General features: G+C 41.0%; 1 protein-coding gene across 3 annotated transcripts in view; it reads right to left on the reverse strand.

The window, feature by feature from the left end:
* The window catches only part of LOC136883072 (forkhead box protein N3), a 264,776-nt gene that overhangs the window by 227,666 nt on the left and 14,019 nt on the right, over nucleotides 1–23,091 (reverse strand). The window lies entirely within an intron of this gene.

Below are 23,091 nucleotides of genomic sequence, written 5' to 3' on the forward strand. Positions count from 1 at the left end.
TAAATGAAGTAAAAATGCAAACTCGTGTCCTCATCCCGAGGTGACAGCTCTTTTCAGTCACACCCCCATTGGAGTTAAAATGCATGTACCATTTCAACTACATAACAGCCCTCCTGCCATTCTTAAATTTCTGGCAGTACCGGGAATCGAACCCGGGCCTCTGAGGACGGCAGCTAACAACACTAACCGTTACGCCACGGAGGCGGACTGTACAAAAGTAACGGACGAAGAAAGGTAAGGGCCACGAAGGGCGTGAAAATGAAAGACTCCCTAGGCCTCGAAAAGCTCTAATACATTGGGGTCGGTAAAAGAACAAGAGTTGACCAAGAAAGGTCGGACATGATAGATAACAGTGAGAAGCCTGGCACAAGTAAGTGGAAGCAAAGCCAGGACTCGGTTAAGGGCCCCGTGGTCGCCAACCCACGCTCCCAAGCTGAGAGCCCCTGGGGCCCCTTTTAGTCGCCTCTTACGGCTGGCAGGGGATACCGTGGGTGTATTCTTCATCTGCGTCCCCCACCCACAGGGGGTCTAGCTCAGAAAGAAAGAGAATAGAAGCATTTGAAATGTGTGGCATTACAGAAGAATGATGAAGGTGAAATAGACAAATCGAATTACGAATGAAGAGGTATTGAATCAAACTAGTGAGAGAAGAACAATTTGGCACAATTTGATCAGAAGAAGAGGTAGAATGGTAGGACACATCTTAATGACACCCAGAACTTGTTCAATTGATTTTTGAGGGAAGTGTGACGCAAGGGTAATAAACTGATATAACTTGAAAACAATATTCTTTAACCCATAGGTAAATAATGCAAGTATCAAGCTCGAATTATTATTATTATTATTATTATTGTACCGGGAGGTACACCTCTACGCCGCACATTTAAATCTTGCGCCTAAAAGAACTTCTCTACAGGAGAAACAGTGAACTTGAAAGCTAGACCTACTTAAACTTTTTCTCAGAAGATGTCACTACTGTAATTGCAACGTAATTTTGTTATTGTGAAGTTTCCAGTACTCTGTGAATTTCAACTTCTTTTGTTTTCCGTTCATCAAGAAGTTTGGACATTCTCTCATAGATGTCACTGCTAGAAAACTATGATCATGCACCTTGGTGCGAAGTGAAAGAACTTTTTTGAAGAAGTTTTGTGGTCATAAGTTTTTTTACTAATTGATGTTCATTTATTTTTGGGTTGGCAATATTTATCTTTTCTTTCCGCCAGTTTTGAATCCAGCCAATACCTAATTTTTGTAATTAATTTCCAATCAATCCTGTATTTCTTCTTCGATTCTAAGGACCACTTTTAAATTTGACCAATAAAATTCTGTGGGTGTGTCTTGATTACTCATGAAAAGTCTCGAACTTTCCCCGAGGGTTTATAAACTGCGGATTTTCACGCCTCTTGGCCATTTGATCAACATTTAACTTAGTCTGTGTGTCAAGCAGGAGGCGGGAGGTGCCTCTTTCATAGGCAGCAGTACTCCGACAAGGTATGGCCACTTAACATCTTCAATTTTTGCTAGCTCCGCAGTTTAACCCGAGGGAAAAGTTCGAAACTTTAACTATGTGACTAACTTCTTTAAAATGTAAATCTTCTTTCGGCTCATGTAAAAATGTCATAAATCTTTAACTGTAAATCGGGGATAGAGAGTGATGCACCCTCTCGAGCTTCCCTTCATGTTGGTTTGAGGTGACTGCGTTTTGTAACAGGTTTTCTTCCTTCCGTAAAGTCTTAATTTTTTTCTTATACGAGTCACCTCAGTAGTTGGGAATTGCCCCTGTGTCATCGGCCTAGTGCCCCTTAGGTTTTAAGAAATCTGTTCTAGGAGTGCAAGTACTCGCCTCCATTCTATTTGTGTGTAGGGCCATTTACTTAACCATTATTCGTGTTCCATGAAGGCCCAGTAGGTTGGGTACAAGATACCCCTGTTTCATTTTTTGTAAGTTGTGTCTTGGTGGCAAGTAATTGTAAGTTTTCTGATATTGCCTTAAATAGGCTTGAAAAACTGAGAGCATGTCAGCTTTTTCAAGTGTTGTAAAAGTGCCTCTGGGAGGCTTGATAGTTGAAGTTGGGAGCAAGTGCTCAAGGTATTAGGGGCTTTCTGCCCTTTGAACAAATTTGCGCTCGTCTGTAAAATTTCAGCTGGGAACTCAAAAATTGTAATACTAGGGGCTTGTAGCCCAAGAATGTTAAAGTTCTGGAATCTTTGATCTTTCTACAAGTCTTGTTTCTAAATTGCTATGTCATTGTTATCTCACTAAGTGAAAAGTTGTTAAAGTTTTGTTGTTTTCCGAAAATATAACCTTTGTTAAAATTTTAAATTAACTTTGACTTTGTAGTTACACCCATTCATCCCGGCACCTTCTTTCACCTCTGCTGGTCCACGGGTAGCTCCGTAACAATTATGACTTGTGATGTATGGCTGTTAAGTGTTTACATCCACTTATTAATATTATAATCTTTATTATAAGGTTATGTCATGAAACATGTGCTGTATGTATAATTTATATTTATATGAGTTTAGTTAATGTAAGAACCTGTAATTAATGGTATATAATTTATTATTACCTGCATGTATGATGTATAAACCACAGTAACATTGTGCAACACACTGTAACTTCCAGAATAACGTATCTATGACACTAGATGGTTTCAGAATGTTCTTTACGTTTTAACTATGTTATTCGGCACTCTAGACTTTAGTAGAAGATATGTTGTGACACATCTTTCCAGAAGCCTGGCCAGGCAACACGTAGATAAGGAAGCGGTCTTGATGGTGGAGTTGAGTTATTGTTTAGTTAGTGCGTCTTTGTGGCTACATCGAGTGTAAGCGGTAAGAACGGTAGGGGTAGACCAAGGTATGAATATGACAAACAGATTAGAGTAGAGCAGATGTAAGTAGAAGTTACGTAGAAATGAAAACTTTAGCACAGGATAGGGTGGGGGTGGAGAACTGTATCAAACAGTCTATGTACTGATGACCCAAACAACAACGGACCAAGAGGTAGATAATGTGGTTCGAATCGACAGAACGAACCCGGCAGGTTATAAAAGACTACGTCAGAGCGAGCATAAGTAGTATCTCTAGATCAGCCCTGATGAGATGTGATCGTGCCAAAGTCCTGTTATAGCACCTGTATTGGGGGGGGGGGGGGAGGAAGAGAAATGGAAACCCGAAGGGGAAGTGAAGCAACAGCCTGACTCGGTGACGGATGTTCATTATACTTACAAGTACAGTTAAGTATAATTCTATGCAGTAGAGGGGTACAAAAATATACGTTTAATACAAAGAAGAGCATATTCATCGCCCAAGAAACACGAAAAGTAGGACACATAACCCTAAATTTAGTTGTTTACAGATAGTGGGTTCGAATCCCACAGCCGGCAACCTTGAATATAGTTTTCCGTGGTTTCCCATTTTCACACCAGGCAAATGCTAGGGCTGTACCTTAATTAAGGCCACGACCACTTCCTTCCCATTCCTGGCGGGCTGAGTGGCTCAGACGGTTGAAGCGCTGGCCTTCTGACCCTAACTTGGCAGGTTCTATGCAGGCTCAGTCCGGTGGTATTTGAAGGTGCTCAAATACATCAGCCTCGTTTCGGTAGACTTACTGGAACGTCAAAAAAACTCCTGCGGGACAAAATTCCGGATCCTCAGCGTCTCCGAAAACCGTACAAATAGTTAGTGGAACGCAAAGCAAATAATAATATTATTACTTCCCGCTCCTAGCCCTTTCCTATCCCATCGTCGCCGTAAGATCTATCTGTGTCGGTGCGACGTAAAGCAAATTAAAAAGTTTAAAAATCAGGAATGACATAGTTTACTACCAGTAGTAAATTGATCAGGAATGTCTGTCATTCGTGTTCTACATTTGCTTTTTCACTAGTTTCGTTGCTGAAATAATTATTCACAAACGCAAGCCGTAGTAGGACATCAAATACAAACGGGAACGAAGTCGACTGTTGGCCAGAGACATGGAGGGGGTTGGAACGGTTGGGAAGCAAGAGAAATGCACAGCCAGTTAAAATGTAATCGCGAGTTCCATTTTCGCCACGGCTGCTCTACACTGCCGTCTCAATCACAAAGAATACTGACCACTTGCCAATTCGAAAAAACCTACGATCAAGCAGAAAAACAAGATGTAGGCCTACAGAGGAGTGAATTCTGAAGGATAATAAATATCACATCCTCAAGGTGGCTGTTAAACAATGGGATGTTCCAATGGCCAAAATGAGTGAAGAGAAAAACAGATAAAGCGTATTAACTTCCTATATTATGTTCATTTTGATCTAGGCTTGTGAATTTGCGAGCTTGATCTCGATTATCTTTTATCCTTGGCTGAATGGTCTGCGTTGAGGCCTTCGGTTCAGAGGGTCGCGGGTTCGATTCCCGGCCGGATCAGGGATTTTAATCGCGTGTGACTAATTCTTCGGGCTCAGGGAGTGGATGGTTGTGTTTGTCCCAACACTCTCCTCTTCATATTCAGACAACACACCACACTATAAACCACCACAGAAACACACAATAGTGATTACATCCCTCCAGATAGGACTAACATCAGGAAGGGCATCCAGTCGTAAAACAGGGTCAAATTTCCAAATCCACATGTGCGCCACAGGTCTCACCTGCGACCCCACAAGATACGGGAAAAGCTGTAGAAAAAGAAGATCTCGATTAAATCACATCGTTCCCTTTGAGAGAATAGGAAGGTAACAATAGGGTCCCTAGCTGAGTCTGACATTGCATAAACTCATCCTTTCATCTTTCTTATAGAATCTTCATTAGTCAACTCTTGCTGTCTTCCGATCATAATGGTATCAGGCTTGCGAAGCCTTGGAGAATCATTTTCCCTTGTGGGTGGGGCATAGTATACATCAAGGCCTCTCAGAGTGAATGCACCGGTGCACTGTGCGGTGCAAGGTGTAAAAGACGACTGTACTAGGTTGACCAGAGTGCAGAACCCCACTCCTGGATTTTAAGCAATAGTGCTGTCTCTATCTTTCCCTACGCCTGTCTCACTCGCTCCACCTGCCCACCCTCCCTTTCTCACTTGCAGCGCTCCACAATCCGAGCAGAGTTGAGCCAAGCTTAGCCGAGTCGCCTCGAGACAAAACGCTGGTCCGAACCGAGCCGAGTCGGTACGATGCACGGTGCATAGAACCTCTGAGCCTCGGTTTGCACGCGTGATATTTTGGGCGTCTCGAGGTCCTGGCATACATCCACGGTAACCCCTACCTGTCGTAAGAGGGGAATGGAAGGGGAACCAGCTTTCTGAGAACGTGGGTTGGGGAAAAAGGGGTCTTTTTTTACAATTTATTTTACGTCGTGCCGACACAGATAGGTCTTATGGAGACAATGGGATAGGCCTATGAGTGGTAAGAAAGCAGCCGTGGCCTTAATAAAGGAACAGCCCCAGCATTTGCCTGGTGTGAAAATGAGAAACCACGGAAAACCATCTTCAGGGCTGCCGACAGTGGGGTTTGAATCCACTATCTCCCGGATGCAAGCTCACAGCTGCGCGCCTCTAACCGCACGGCCAACTTGCTCGGTACCGAGGGGTTTCTAGCATTGCTTCTACTAACATTTGTCAGCCTCCTAACTTTCATCTTCTAAACTGTCCTTCCTTGGTCAATTCTAGTTCTCTTCCGACACCAATGGTAATTCGGTTTGCGAGTTTTTCATAATCTCGCTCTTTCTTTCGCCGTTACTCTCATTTTTCGAAAGGTGGACATTTTCCATCGCCTCTCATTTCTAATTAGAGTTAAGAGAGGATGACTGCATAGTACGCGAACCTCTTCTTGAGCCCTGAACTCCATAGTGCTGAAAGGGAACTTGGGCTCAAGGAAAGGTTCGCATACTATACCTCTCACTTTAAAACAATAACAGTTACCACCCCACCCAAAAACTACACACAATAAACTTCATGACAGTTCCGTAGTGACTTGCATGTACCTCTAAGAGAGAATTATTATGGTTCAACTAAGCAATACACTTGTAAACGACTTTACAGTGTTGAATTATGGAAAGACGTTTATTTACAGTTTACAAGGACATATTTCGATTCAATGGAATCATCTTCAGCTGGTTAATATACAAAAAACTGACAAAAGTACCGGTATATTCTAGAAAAGCCAAAACAATGATATATAAGTGAGTGATGTGAAAATAGGAAAGTACAATGAAAACAGCGTGGCGGTTCAATCCACTTAAATCTGAGCCACTCAGCTCGGCCACACCACTAAATAAATATATTTAAAAAAATAAAAAATTCAGTATGATTTTCAACATTAAATCCGCAATCTTCCGTAAACAAACTAGGTACCTCCACGATCACATCTTCATTACTTCTTGCTTAGAAACCATTAGATACTGAGCCTAAAAACCGCCTAAGTTCTTCTTACGCCTCAACAGTGTCTACAGTATGTTACCTGCATTCCTCTTTGTCACCACCTTTCAAATCGCCGGCTCTCTTGCTTCATTCAACATGTTCTTTCCTTACGAGGTTTGAATATTTTCGTAATATACCCATCTGTCCCTCTTCCTGGCGATTCGAATTTTAAAAAATTCTGAATTCATCCACATTTCTCCTCCGAGTAATAAAATAGACTTATAATAAAAACAAAAACGTGAAAAAAAAAACAACACATTTCTGGCAAAATTCAATCAATCGGAACTACCAACTTCCAGCTAGACTTTGATTTCGAAACAGTTCGTCTGGGCTGAAGTAACGTCGATAATTTTGGCAGTTCCATGGAGGCTCATATTGCCAACTGGCGAGAAAAAGTGGCCCCATTAAACCGACACACTAAGTCGAATTGTACAACCTACAGTACAGCATTCTTTTGCACCAGAATTTGTGGATGTCGTTCCCTTCCGGAGTTCGAACTGTAATAAAGGCCAAGGGTTGGTGAGTGAGTCCACACTTCGAGGACAGTTTCGAGTAGGTAAACTCGTGTCCTCATCCCGAGGTGGTGCAGCTCTTTTCAGGCACACCCCCATTGGAGGTGAGCTGCATGTGCCATTTCAACCACATACCAGCCCTCCTGCCATTCTTAAATTTCTGGCAGTACCTGGAATCGAACCCGGGCCCCCGAGGACGGCAGCTAATAACACTAACCGTTACGCTACGGAGGCGGCCTTCGAGTAGGTGTCCAGATACTTTAATCTCCTAGTGTACTTTGGACGTATTTTCCCACTTTTTGCAACTCTATGATACTACTGTAAACAAATGCGCAATGTCCTAATGTGCCAAAAAAAAAAAAAAACACGAAAAGAGAATGTTACGTACTATAACAAAAGATTAATACAGTTCGGCGTGATGAGAGAGCTACAGATTTCTCTGCTTTCCTCACTGCAGCGATTACACGCGGTATCTGTGACCTCGAACATAATAAGTAGCTAATTTGCAAGCATGCTGACACCAACAGGGGCATCATGTCCGCGAAGATCATTTAAAATGAAGGTATCCAGGAACTGTAACTCTTCCTTCAACAGCCATATTCTTCTTCTCTAATTCTGAAATATTAGTACTTGTTGTAAGTACGGAATTCATAAGAGCCACAATAACTCTTTCGTAGTTCCTGAAAAAGAAAAAGACAGCTGTGAGATATCAGCGCATATTAAGGGTGTACATATTCGACGTGCGTGGTGCAAAATCTAGAATTTAATTAGTGTAATAGTTTCTACATTTTCTATTTTACACATAAAAAGCAACATAATGTTATAGCCAATGACTACGTGTTTAAAAAGGGAAAAGTGAATATGATGTACAAAGGATAACTTATCAAGGGGATAAACCTACCCTCTGGGCTTACGTTGCATAATGGCTATTCAAAAGCAAACTTGTAGTTTTACGTCACTGCTGATGTCGAGATTATAGAATCCGAACTACTACAGACGGTCGATGGACCAGAGGACACGAACACTATCATAAGGATGAGGGTTAACCGTGGGTCATTTCCGGCACATCTGAACAAAATCAGTTGTCACTGCTACGGGTATATCTAAATGTCCTTGTACCGGGTGATTTATCCTTCGCGGGACCACTCCACGCGCATCTGGCCGGGCTCTTCAGTTCTCGTCTTACACGTTTCTAAGCTGGTTGGGGAAGAGGTCAGTACGAATTTAACTCGAAGAACGGATGTGTGTGGGATTTTTGTTAAAAAAATTTACGTCGTACCAACACACGATGGGATAGGGCTGGGCAAGGAGTGGTCAGGAAGCGGCCGTGGCCTTAATTAAGGTACAGCATTTGCCTGGTGTGAAAATGAGGAATCACGGAATACCATCTTAAGAGCTGCCGACAGCGGGATTTGAATCCACTATCTTCCGAATGCAAGCTCACAGCTGCGAGCCCCTAACCGCATGGCCAACTCACTCGGTCAACTGCCACTATCGACAGGAAGTAGTGTATACAAATATACCAGAAAATGGCCTAATTTTTAAGAAGTTAAATAAAAATGTGAAAAATTACGAACTCACCGATTTGTTCAATGCAGTGTGTGAATAATTCAGTGTGTTTCATATAACCATTATTATTATTATTAATATTCTTATTATTATTGTCATGGCTGATCCCAATAAACTGGGGAAAATTAATTCTTCTTTACGTCTGGTTCCGGCCCTAATACAAGTTGACAACCCTAACCACACGCCCCACGTGCCTTTGTCTGCCAACGTTATTGCAGACACAACGGCGTACGGGGGTTATGAATAGTGGTTACATCTCTTTCGTCCTCCAAAAATAATTAAAAGAAATATAAACAACGGAAACTCGTTAAATTTGATAGGTTGTCTCACTATTTCAACTAGAACCATCGCACATGTTCAGCACAAAATAATGTAATCTATTCATGTGTCGAGGGAGAGTTCTCTACTAAGAAAACGACTTCCCCAATGGCACGCCACTATAATCACAGTATGCACGTTGAAGTAGAGCCGAGAGATTTACAGCGCACTTGATTCTCCCCTGCCACCACCACTATACAAATTAATTCTACCACCTGAAAAAAAACATAGCTCAGCTCTGTTATGTTTTAACATTATATACATAATTAAAAGGAAAAAAATAAAAGAACAGCTACGAGTGAGTTACTTTTGCATGAAACAGAACGAAATTTGTACAACTTTCTCACCACATTTTTGTAGGAAGAGTTTCACTGAGGCAGATTTTGTTTTCAATTCGCTTTCCGTCGCACCGACACAGATAGGTCTTAAGACGACGATGGGATCGGAAAGGGCTAGGAGTGGGAAGGAAGCGACTGTAGCCTTAATTAAGGTACAGACCTAGCATCTGCATGGTGGGAAATCACACGGGGAACCATCTTCAGGGCTGTTAACAGTGGGGTTCGAACCCTCTACCTCCCGCATGGAAACTAATAGCTCCGTGATCCAAACCGCGCAACCAATTGCTCGGTGCAGATTTCTTTCATTTCTCAATGGAAAAAATACTCTCAACTTTAGGCTCTTCCGCGACACGCAAACATCATAACGTCATAAATGCAACAATTTATCATTAGGGCCCAGATGACATGTTAATTTTTCTTTATATTATTTTTTTCTATGGAAACTACAAGTTAACCATGATTGTATCTATGCTGACTAAAATTATGCAATTTTCACGGGTCATATTAAAATTATATTTTGGCCTTACTAACGTTTTTTTTTGTGTGTAATTTTTCGGTATTTTTCATACTGTGGTCATATTTCGCCGTGAATTTTCGTACTTTTGTCGTTTTTTTTTTTAATATTTTTAATTCCATTGTCGCATACCTGCTTGCAGTCGTCTCAAAGACAGATTTTTCACACCACCCAATCTTTTTTTTTTTTTTTTTGTAATTTCTTATATTTCCTAGAAATATATATTTATGTGAATTAGAAGGGTAATTAAGCTGTATAGAAAGAGACAGATGCGTAGTAAGCGACAGAAAGGTGAACCTCAATTTAACTCGAATGATTTGACGCATTTCAAATATAGCCCAATAACATCCTGCGAAGTCGAGCGGTCTTTTTTTTCCGTTACAAGTCGATGTTGCGTGAAAATAGAAGATCGTTCCTTTTTGAAAACTTTAAATTGTATGTAATATGTCCTTGTAATTATTTCTGATCGCCCATCAAAATGTGACATTTATTTCATTCTGTGGAGAGTCGAGAGTTATATCCGGATTGTGTAATTAAATCAATTTAAAATATAATAATGAAAATGACATTACTTATATATTATTATTATTATTATTATTATTATTATTGAATTTTAAAAGTATATTTTCAATATAATGTTAATTTAAACAGCGGCAAGATTTTGAAGAACATTTTAAAGCCATATTTATTGTCATATTTAATCCTTTCTAGGTCATAAATGCTTGCATATTTCTAATAATTTCAGGTCATAAACATTCGGGCCCTAGTTATCAGTTATCCTAACAGTTTTCTCTGTAAGTCAGTGGTAGAGTGTCTGCCTCCGGATCCCTAAAATGCCGGTTCAAATCCGGAACAAGTAGTCGGGATTTTTCAAGGACATGTAAAAGATCTCTGGTGTTACATTTGGTGTTGGCTGACCTGACAAAGTAAGTTACAACCAAACCATAGGACACTCAACACAGATCCGTTTGTCCACTATCAGTAAAAGGAAACGTAGACATTCACAAATCAAAATGCCTGCACACGGTAGCTGACATCACGCTATTATTATTATTATTATTATTATTATTCCTTTGCTGGTGGGACCTAGTGTTTACAGTGCACTATGACTTCTGGTATAGGCAAGAGCAAATTTGTTACTTTAACTGACCTGTCTCAATCTTATCCTTGGCTTTGACAGTATGAAAGTGACTGAGGTATGAGGGATACTAGCAATGTCATTCCTTATGCAGCCAGTCCCTGCTATGAATGGCGTGAAACTGTTGCTCATAGGGTGGGTTGGTGCATGTATTTCAGTGGGTTTGGCAGACTGATATGTAATAGCAACTTCTGGGTCAGTGAGGAAAACAACAGGAAACTACTTCACTCATTTCCCTAGTACGCCTCTTCAGTTATACCTAGGTCATCTATGACAGCTGATGGCGGCACTGTTGAGGATCCAACCAGTCTTAGGGCTGAGAAATGTACATACATATTACTATTATTATTATTATTATTATTATTATTTGGCCGATGACCTAGATGTTAGGCCCATTTAAACAACAAGTATAATTATTCTTTCTCCGTTAGGGTCTTCTAGGGACGAGACAATTTCAATGCTTCATTCTTTGTTGTTCCTCCTTCTTCCTCCAATACTCCATCTGCTCACTCTGCCTCCTCCTGATCTCCCCAGACCATTTTGAGCCTGTTCTCTTTTTTTTTCCCTCGCGACCTTCGAGTTCTTGGTTCAGGGTACTTACAGGGGTTAGACGAGGCTGTAATCTTTCACCTTTGCTGTTCGTAGTTTACATGGATCATCTGCTGAAAGGTATAAAATGGCAGGGAGGGATTCAGTTAGGTGGAAATGTGGTAAGCAGTCTGGCATATGCTGACGACTTGGTCTTAATGGCAGATTGTGGTGAAAGCCTGCAGTCTAATATCTTGGAACTTGAAAATAGGTGCAATGAGTATGGTATGAAAATTAGCCTCTCGAAGACTAAATTGATGTCAGTAGGTAAGAAATTCAACAGAACTGAATGTCAGATTGATGATACAAAGCTAGAACAGGTCGATAATTTCAAGTATTTAGGTTGTGTGTTCTCCCAGGATGGTAATATAGTGAGATTGAATCAAGGTGTAGTAAAGCTAACGCAGTGAGCTCGCAGTTGCGATCAACGGTACTCTGTAAGAAGGAAGTCAGCTCCCAGACGAAACTATCTTTACATCGATCTGTTTTCAGACCAACTTTGCTTTACGGGAGCGAAAGCTGGGTGGACTCAGGATATTGTATTCATAAGTTAGAAGTAACAGACATGAAAGTAGCAAGAATGATAGCTGGTACAAACAGGTGGGAACAATGGCAGGAGGGTACTCGGAATGAGGAGATAAAGGCTAATTTAGGAATGAACTCCATGGATGAAGCTGTACACATAAAACGGCGTCGGTGGTGGGGTCATGTGAGGCGAATGGAGGAGGATAGGTTACCTAGGAGAATAATGGACTCTGTTATGGAGGGTAAGAGGAGTAGAGGTAGACCAAGATGACGATTGTTAGACTCGGTTTCTAACGATTTAAAGATAATAGGTACAGAACTAAATGAGGCCACAACACTCGTTGCAAATCGAGGATTGTGGCGACGTTTAGTGAATTCACAGAGGCTTGCAGACTGAACGCTGAAAGGCATAACAGTCTATAATGATAATGTATGTATGTATGACCTTCGAATCCTTCCATTTTTAACACTTTCTTTCTAAAAATCTCTCTCTCTCTTTCTCTCTGTCGCTTCTTCCCTGAAGTTGTTTCTTTCCAAATCTATCTTGACTTCATGAATCCAGCTTGTTGTTGACTTCTTGTTCCAAAGATATTTTAAGATATGTTTGGTTAACCTGTTGTCATCCAATTAGTCGTCTATAAACCTCCAAAAAATATCAATCACCCCTTCCGTATTGTATCTGTTTTGTTTTCTGTGTTCCGGTATATTTCATCATAACTTCTTGATTTCCAGAGCTCTGTAGTTCTTAGCGGGCCGAGTATTTTCCATATAATTTTTTATTATTTTTTTTACAGCGATGGTGATTTTGGGTTTGCAGATAACCATGAATTTTTTCAATCAATCATTCAGAACTGTCACCCAGGTGGCAGATTCGCTATCAGTTGTTTACCTAGCCTTATCTTTTTGCATCTTCATTTTTTTCTACTGTAAGTAATCACCGCTATTGCGACATATCCCATTTGTAATACATTTTTCTAACAATACAATAACAGAAAACTTCGCCCGAAAGTACCAATTTTGATCATGCTAGTGGTACCGGTAACTTCATGTATCATTCCCTGAGCTCGACGTTGTTATCCATGAAGAACGACATGGAAAACAAAATGTCCTTGAAGTGTGCGCAAGATATGGTTAGCTTTAAAAGGAATTCTTCTAAAATGTTTTGTTTCGCGAAATGCCAATTTAGAAGTAAAGTCGTGCGGAGTACAGCAACGATACATATTTACAGTTTATATACGCGTATAATATTAACGCGTGGATTTCGAAGCAAAAAAGAGCAATGTAGCATAAGTAAGCATATTTACATACCTAGTCAATGGGAGGTACAATCTGACATTTTAGAATGAATAATTCGGAAAGGGGACTCTATGTAGTGGTAAACACAAACACTCGTTCAGAATAAGATTGTATTGAAAATGAGCTGAGTGAACTGATTGTTTAGCTAATCACTGAAAACATTTAAAACCTACGATATATTATTTGCGTACCTCTTGAGACGAGTCCGCGTACCCCTAATGGTACGCGTACCACACACTGAATACCACTGCTTTACATCACAGCCTGCGCTAGGGTTACACTTCGTCACACATTTTGTGACGCTAACTTCTATAATAAATTTTCAGATGACCTCCAGCCATAAAACATATTTATGTCAACTGGAACAAGAAGTTTACCTACGCAGATACTGTCCATTAATCTTGGAATGTACTGAAACTTCAAGGCAATGTTTGTATCTGTTTGCCACAAGTCAATGACTTGTAACGGCTAGCTCCGATTGTTAAAAATGGAGAGCCACGTGCCGCAGAAGCTCAAAGCAGTACAAGACTTTCACTAGTAGGACGTTGATTAAAAAGAAAACCGCTGAGCGCTGTAATAACCAAGAACCGCACCAGTTATTCATCAGTCACACTTGTTCAACCGAAAGGGCGTGCGCGGGCCGTTCTCCCACAGCGACTACCTGAGCAACTAACGATAGCTCCAATCAGTGAACACCGAATCGAAACCAGATACTCAAATATCGTAATAAGCAATTCATCATTTCACGATTATCTGTTCCAAAACACGGAACAAAGCTAAGGAGTGTGATTCTTCGCAAATGCAAATATTACGTGAAGAAAGGCTCGTCATTTTTATTTTCGTTTTTCACAGTCTGTAAAAAAAAAAAAATCGATGTGTTTTGAACACGCCATAACATGCGAAATTTGTACTAAAATGCAATATAAGTAAATGCGAAACTAATTCTTTTTTTCATATAAAACATAATTGTCTTAAATCGACGACTATGTGCACCGTTGACATGTGCAATTTTTTCTTTTATATATATTTTACTAGTGGCTTTACGTCGCACCGACAATAAAAGGTCTTATGGCGACGATGGGATAGAAAAGAGCTACGCATGGGAAGGAATAAAACGCCCAGTAAAAAGTAAGAGAAGGTAAGGTGCCTTCAAAGGTCGAAAAATGACGTAAACTGTCTTCTGTTTACATGAGCTGCGGTATGTAAATTGCCTCCTCTTTACCTGAGAGAGCGGACCGTACAGTACGCAACTGTAGCCATGTTCTCCCTCTCATTTCCAGACTTAGAAAAAACCGAGCTCGATAGCTGCAGTCGCTGAAGTGCGGCCAGTATCCAGTAATCGGGAGATACTGGGTTCGGGCCCCACTGTCGGCAGCCCTGAAGGTGGTTTTCCGTGGTTCCGCATTTTCACACCAGGCAAATGCTGGGGCTGTACCTTAATTAAGGCCACGGCCGCTTCCTTCCTCTTCCTAGGCCTTTACTATCCCATCGTCGCCATAAGACATATCTGTGTCGGTGCGACGTAAAGCAAATACCAAAAAGACTTAAGAAAAAAATCTTCGTTATAAAAACTAAACTAACAGACATTTCAAACAAACAGCCCTTACAAACTCAAAGTGCTCTGTTCTTGCAGAAGTTCAAGTATTTTATTTTGTAAAAATATTTTTTTCCCATAGTAGATAATATATTAGCCCGCCTGGTGGCCATGATCGTTAAGGCGCTGAAGTCTAAAACGGTCTAACACCGAGGTTAGCCGGTTCGAGTCCCGTTGGTCGAAAAAATTTTCACCATCAGAATGTTGGCCGGCAGGGTAGGGGAGGTGGTGGTATACAATTTCTAATCACTAGATTGCGTGCCAAAAGCCTGGATTAAATTCCAAACCTCTCCGCAGTGCTCATATGGAGTGAGGGCATATGACGCTGTTGATGGTGATTCGTCCGTCGGATGGGGACGTTAAGCCTTGAGCAGACCCCTTGGTGCTATTCGACAGGAGTAGGCTATGTGCCGGCACCGGGTTTCACCCTCTCCCTACTATCATATATCACGTCATTCATTTCATCTCCCATTAACTCCTCTGATGAGGTTGACGTCAGGAAGGGCATCCGGTCATAAAAAACCGCCACGACAAATTCATCACACCTCATACCCGACCCCGTAGGGAAACGGGACAAGGGTTGGACAAACAAGTAGATAATATATTATTTCGCTTAAGCTTGTAAGTGACACATATAGTACAGAACCTGTCTCACAGTATGTGGGAACCGCTACGATGAGATAAATACTGTATTTGTATGGCTGACGTTGAAAAGACTCAAGTTTTCCAAGAGATAATTTCACATTATTGATGGTGCGGCTAACTGATGACTGTTCTGTCCACATCACAGGAGGGAGGCTGGCGACCTGCCCGTAGTGTCCACAACGTAGTCCGTGAATTCTCTGTAATCATGTCATTTTGGCGGACGAAGAGCATCCGTGGCTCAGACGGCAGCGCGTCGACCTCTCACCGCTGGATACCGAGGTTCAAATCCCGGTCACTCCATGTGAGATTTGTGCTGGACAAAGCGGAGGCGGGCAAAGTTTTTCTCCGGGTTCTCCAGTTTTCCCTGTCATCTTTCATTCCAGCAGCACTCTCCATTATCATTTCATAGCATTTATCAGTCATTCATAAATCACTTTGGGAGTGGACTAATAGCCTAAATATATGGTTCAATCATTTCATCCCTAACCTGATCAAAGACTGGCAAACAGGTTGTATATTTTCATTTGGCAGACGAACAAATAGTACTGTGTGAAATGCACTGAATTTTGTCGATGTCCAAGGCAAATGAGCGGCAATTTACGTACATCATCCCAACAGTTACAAGCATTTACATGAGCTCTGGACGAACGAGATACTGCCTTCGCCCGCGCCTGAAAGGTAATTTCCTTTTAGTCATTTCCTGACGTCACCCACTGGCAGGCAGAGATGACATAACTCACGCTTTTTAGTCACACATTCCATACTTCCGAGACATAAAGACTGAAGTCTTCCATCTGACCACATTTGCGTTACACTCGCCTATTCACAAGCAACAATCACAGCTAATGTTACACAAGACCTGTTAAGTATCTCGCTAATTAACAGGGCCTGGATTTCGCTGACAAATCACCTTTTAACTGGTGCACCATAGACACTAGTACGTAATTTATATACTGTACAGTAGAAACAGTTTATTGTGACATCGCTTTTAACGACGCATTGGATATGACGGCGAAACCTAACGGCCCCGTCTAAATCCTACACATACAAAGGGCACTAGGAAAGTTTTGCAATATGTGTGAACGCTTTAGACTTTTTCAAAATAATTTCCACCACACTCAATAACTTCCCCAAACGTCGAAACCAGTCACTGAACCAACTCTGCCACTTTTCTTCGGTTACATTTTCACACTCTTGATCCCATGCTGCCAGAAGCTCCTCATCGGATGCAAAACGCCGCCCTTTCAGCTTCATCTTCACTTCTGGGAAGAGTGCGAAGTCACATGGGGCAAGATCAGGACTGTACGAGTTATGTACCGTAACAGAGGTGTCCAGCCAACCGTTTCTGCCCGTTGCAAAACTTTCCTAGTGCCCTTTCTACACAGTATTTAAAAAATCGTATAAAACGGAGTATTTCTGTCACATTTTTCGGAGAAATGTATAGACTATAATGTCCAATGTTGATTTTTGTTTGTTGCGCGTTTGGGGAATTGCTGACAACAACGTAAAGCTTATTTTCAAACTCTGTTTTTAGTAGATTTCAAATCTGTCTGTTGATTAGTGTTGGCAAGCATCACTGAGATGTCGCAAAAGAAAGAGAAATATTGAAGAAAACTCTCACTAATATGAGCCAATACAAAATGGCGAAACAAACGTCAGCATCACGAATAATTGGGCAAACCACACTCGACGATGTCTACAATTTGGAAGGATGAAGAGAATATCTCATTTATTACCAAGACCGTGAGCGACATTACTGATCAATTTACATTGTTGTACTTCTTTCCCCTTCTTCTGTTTACCCTCCAGGGTAGGTTTTTCCTTTGGACTCAGCGAGGGATCCCACCTCTACCACCTCAAGGGCAGTATCCTGGAGCTTCAGACTCTGGGCCGGGGATACAACTGGGGAGGATGACCAGTACCTCGCCCAGGTGGTCTCACCTACTATGCTGAACAGGGGCCTTGTGGGGGGGGGGATGGGAAGATTGGAAGGGATAGACAAGGAAGAGGGAAGGAAGCGGCCGTGGCCTGAAGTCAGGTACCATCCCAGCATTTGCCTGGAAAAGTGGGAACCCATAGAAGCCCACCTTGAGGGCCGCCGACAATGGGGTTCGAACACACTATCTTCTGAATGCAAGCTCACAGCCGCGCGCCTCTAACCGCGCGGCCAACTCGCTCGGTGCAGAGACAGATCATATAGAGACGGTGGGATTGGAAAGAACTAGGACTGAGAAGGAAGGGACCGTGGCCTTAATTATGGTACAGCCTCAGCATTTGCCCGGTGTTAGGGGAAGCCATCTTCAGGGTTGCCGATAATGGGGTTCGAATACACTACCTCCCAAATACAAGCTGACAGCTACGTGACCCAAACCGCGAGCCATTTTCTCGGTGTAATTAGTACATTTCAAAATGGAGATCGCAGATGTTCACAAAATGTTCGAAGCAAAACTTTAACTTGCACTTTGAGCACCAAATAAAAAATAACGAGCCACAGTGATCACAAAAATTCGCGTCAGCAAGATCAAAAGCGAAATCGGTGAGAGTTCAGGGTAATGAACTAGGTGTCCACTCTCACAGAATGCATACTGGTATAACGTGGTAACGTGAATAATGGGAAGTGATGGCATACAACAGTAATGCGAACCAGTCTGGTGTGCAGTTTATCGTGAAAGAGGGTTATCCTTTATGGCACAGCTGCAGATAATGCAATACTACGTTTTGCACGCACGGAAACAGCAGACATTCAGGGGCTGAATTTGTCCAGTCGTCCAGATGGTATGAATTTCACACACTTTCCGGAAGAAGTAGTTTGCTCAAAAACGGTACGATTTTTATTTGCAGACCAAGAGTAAAGCAACAGTTATTGCCATCAACTATGGGCCTCGTGCAAATTCAAAATTTGCTAAAATATTCTGAACATCTATGATGTTCACTTATGTAAAGTGTACCAAATACAGTACATTCTATAGACGGTTGCTCTTTGCGCCTTCAGTGCACTCATTTCTTGTCGTTCTATGCACATAATGAGTCACTAACAGGTAATGTTTTGTCGCCATCACTGTTAGTACAGATGCTTTTGAACGGTGCTAACTAGATAGACATTGCACTTGCGACCTCGCACTCAAGTAGGTTCCTTGAAAGCATTTTTTCGTCACTTTGTCAGTATTTTTTAAAAAAATTCTAAAAATGTTGCGTCATTTTCAGAAACCCATTTTCTTATTTTGCCTGACACCTTAACCGATTCTTCAAACTGATCACCCTTGAATGCCTACCACAAGCTCCACGATCCAACTACATAATCTCCAGATAAGCGAGTAACTAATAATAATAATAATAATAATAATAATAATAATGGGAAGAGATCAGAACTGTGGATGTCCGGGGCCTGTGATAGATGCTGTGATAGCATCATCCATCATGCCAGTTTTGCAAGTTGAATGTGTATTGCGGGAGTGGTCACTACAGTTTTACAACTCGACTACTGAGATCGAAAGGCGTCTCTTTCTGTTCTCGGCTAAAATCTCCTTTACGGCTGACTCAATATGTAGTCGACCAAACTTAATTTATCCAGGCTTGGGACTGGCAACAGCAATCACTGAGCTACATCCACACACACAGAATACCAAGACAAAGTGGCTAGAAGAAACAAAGGAAAACCTACAAGAAAACAACATAAGGAATCGCGGAGCCTTCGGAGGATTAGTAATTAAGCACAAATTTACGGGAAAACCTTCAAAGAAAACGGGTAAGAAATGGTGAGAACGAAAAAAAAGAATTCCAGAGTTTCAGGAGCACAAGGAAACCATCAAAAGTACCAACACGAGCTTTGACTGGACTAAACGAATAATAATAATAATAATAATAATAATAATAATAATAATAATAATAATAATAATAACTAGCAGTTTCCCGCTGGCTCCGCCCGCAATGTACAAAGTATGGTGTTGTTCGTTACTATCCTCACGGATGTATTTGCAAAGTTTCGAGTTCATGAAATAAAGCACATGATCTGCTGTGGTAATAGAATGTAGTATTATGTCAACAAAACACTTGGAACCGGGCGAGTTGGCCGTGCGCGTAGAGGCGCGCGGCTGTGAGCTTGCATCCGGGAGATAGTAGGTTCAAATCCCACTATCGGCAGCCCTGAAAATGGTTTTCCGTGGTTTCCCATTTTCACACCAGGCAAATGCTGGGGCTGTACCTTAATTAAGGCCACGGCCGCTTCCTTCCAACTCCAAGGCCTTTCCTATCCCATCGTCGCCATAAGACCTATCTGTGTCGGTGCGAAGTAAAGCCCCTAGCAAATAAAAAAAAAAACACTTGGGAATACATCACACAAAGAAATTGAATTAAAGGTTCCATGGAGACAAATGTAGGTACCCATAACTTTTCTCAGTATATACCAATTTAAGAAAGCGGTTGATCCACTGAGTGTTTTTAGACCAAAACGAACTGCGTACCTCAATTAGACCGAAAGAAATGATTGCTTCAATGAGAAAAAATGTTGAAGAAATGAAATGTCAAATTGAATGTGCACTCATAACTTTCCTCAGCTAACACTGAGTGTTCTTAGGCCAAAAAGAACTCCATGCCTCAATTAGAACCAAAGATGTGGTTGCTTCACAAAAAATTGAAAAAATAAAATAATTTTAGGAAGGCGGAAGTTAAGTGATTTATAGTACCTGATGACAAATCTGTGCATGAATACCTTTCAGCTTTAAAAAAAATGAAAGAAATCGACCGTATAGGATGGCCGGACTTTGAACTGACTTTAGTTTTGATCATTTGTTTTAATATATAAATAATCGTATGGCTTCCAACTGCCGCGTGTACGAATTTCGATTTAACGCCCTTTCAGGTTGCCTACTTGTCAATTTCGACGTTCAAATTCTCTCTACGAGATGAAAGAGAAATGGACCTCTGCTGGGCGATCCACTGGCAGAGATTTTAATTAATTTTGTCGTGTAAACACCAAATGTGTCACAAGAGATCTTTTACATCGTTACGACATAGAGTGCCGAATGGACTTTTATTCGTGGTTAACTAATCCTGTTGCACAGCAGTTCAAAATGTATCAATTATTAAAATCACCGCTGAATCATTCACAAGTATGGGCTTTCACCCACACGCACTTGGGCGTGATTCCAGAATCACTGTCGTGATCGTCTGTATTTAGCTCCCCACTCAACTCGGGAGGAGTTGGGAAGAGGGAGTCAATGTGCTACCTGTGATAAAAGCTACAATTGGCTGGCGAATATGTTATAAAGACATTCCCAGCAATGAAAGCGATAACTCAGGAAAGATCGATCGAATAAGTGCTACTATACGACTACATCTCGCGCGTCAGAAAACGGGAGCCTATGAAGTCTGGCGAGGAGTGCACTGACAAGATGTACTCTGTAATTCCCCGCTAGCCGTGAATAATTGGCTGTGTAACGTACTAATGAGACCTAATATCAGCAGTACCGTTTGTATCATTAAGAGGGGCGGCTAACGAGAACCCAAGCCATGTTCTAAGCCAAGTAATTAAACAGAGAACCACGTCCCTATTAATCGTCTCACATGCAACCAGTATGATTCGATGAATCGAATGCAATGAAAAGAGCTAACACATAGGGTTTTCGGCGAGGACGCGAGAATATGAAAGAACTATGTTTGGGAAGATACGGCCGTGGCCTTGACCCAGGTGTCTACTGTGAACCATCTTCAGGGCTACTGACGGTCCAGTTCGAACCCACCGCGTTGCCAATTCGCTCGCTAATAATTTAAAACTTGGAACCATCCTAACACACATAGAAAAAATCGAAAATTAAGAAACTTCCCCGGTGAGGCCGAACTGGGAGAGGGTTCGAAATTTGGACTCTGAAGCAAAACAGCATAGTAAGCAAGCGGAAGCATTTTTTCACCCAGTGGCGAACTGTCCCTCCTCCCACTCCAAAGGCATCAAATACATTGAAACTTTTTGCTTAGGAAGAAGAGATGCATATAGACCCTTAAAATAATGCACACGTTAAATACGTCTATAGAAAGAAACAATTATACAACACATTTTACTGAATGTTCTTCAATTTGAACAACACGATGGACCTGACCCACCTGCTTAATAAAATCGTTTCGTAACACAATCCATTCCGTCGGTAATATGCGTTGACCACTGAAGTTTTTTCATAGAACTCTAGCGATCTGTATATATTATGATGCCGCGCCCACAGAAATTACTAGTATAACAATACAAGCTATGGCATACTGTATAATCTCTCGTTTCCACAAATTAAACAAGTAATGCGATTTACAAGTCTGGGTATACTGATTAATAAACTACTCTCTTCATTATTCCTACACACGAATGCTTGAATAGCATCGGCAAATCTTGTGTAAAATCGGCTTTTATGCTGGACATCATTTTAAAAAATGCTCATGTAAGTATGTAAAAATCTGCACAGAATCATAGCATAAGGAGGCAACTGATACAGAAAGACGTAGCACCGAAATGCGTGCACAACCAGCCTCGCTCACTAGTTGATCCCAGAAGAAAACCGTTCCACTCAAAGAGCATCCCTTCAGAAGTAATGTAGGCTAACTTATATGTATGCTGTGATTTTCCACATCCTTTCCTTCAAGGCTCAAAACTTTGAAATTGCTTGAACGTTTACGAAGTAACCTTTCAGGAGACAATCCGTCTTTCCTAATTTGAAGTATACAGTAATATGTTTTAACAAAATAAAAGTTATATGATAATTAGTTACAGAATTATTTTACACTTTCAGGGCCAGTGAATGGCACAGGCAAAAGTAAACACAGGCCAAGCCTAGGTGGCAAAACACGTGCGTAAGTATTTGGCAACGAAGACACCATCTCACTAAAGTGTATGAAACAAGTTATCAGAGCGTATTATTAAAATATTCCAATAAAGTTGAAAATGCAACACAACTGAACTTGGTAATAAGGTTCCGAAAACAGTCAAATTTCCCCTTGGGAAAATCCACATTTTTTTTACAATACATAATTTAAGCAACAATAATTATCATCATTATTTTACATTTGACAGCTGGAAATCTCAGATGTTTGTATTTATTAAAAAAGGTAAAAATGCAAAAAATATTAATCGTCATAGAATATTTTTCCACTGTTAATTACGTTAATAGATCAAACATGGTTGTTATAGTAACATATGGACAAGTTCAATTATACTGAAATCTTATCGTGTCTCTACAGTTTCTAGCAACGCTGCACTTACACTATACATTCAATTCAGTGTATTCTTGTCTAATAAATGTACGTGAACTGCTCAATACATAAAATAAATAAATTCCACGATTTCGTTCTGAACAAGCATAATAATACAATAAAATGTCTGAAAAATTAGTGAAACTCCTTTCTTCTCAATAACGCACTACATCAAAGATTCATCCTTCACTGGGAATGGCACAGGCAAAAGTAAACACAGGCCAAGCCTAGGTGCCAAAACACGTGCGTAAGTATTTGGCAACGAAGACACCATCTCACTAAAGTGTATGTAACAAGTTATCAGATCGCATTATTAAAATATTCCAGTGAAGTTGAAAATGCAACACAACTGAACTTGGTAATGAGGTTCCGAAAAAAGTCAAATTTCCCTTTGGGAAAATCCACTTTTTTTTTTATTTATTTACAATTCGCTTTA

This window comes from Anabrus simplex, chromosome 11, assembly GCF_040414725.1.
Source record: "Anabrus simplex isolate iqAnaSimp1 chromosome 11, ASM4041472v1, whole genome shotgun sequence".
NCBI lineage: Eukaryota > Metazoa > Arthropoda > Insecta > Orthoptera > Tettigoniidae > Anabrus > Anabrus simplex.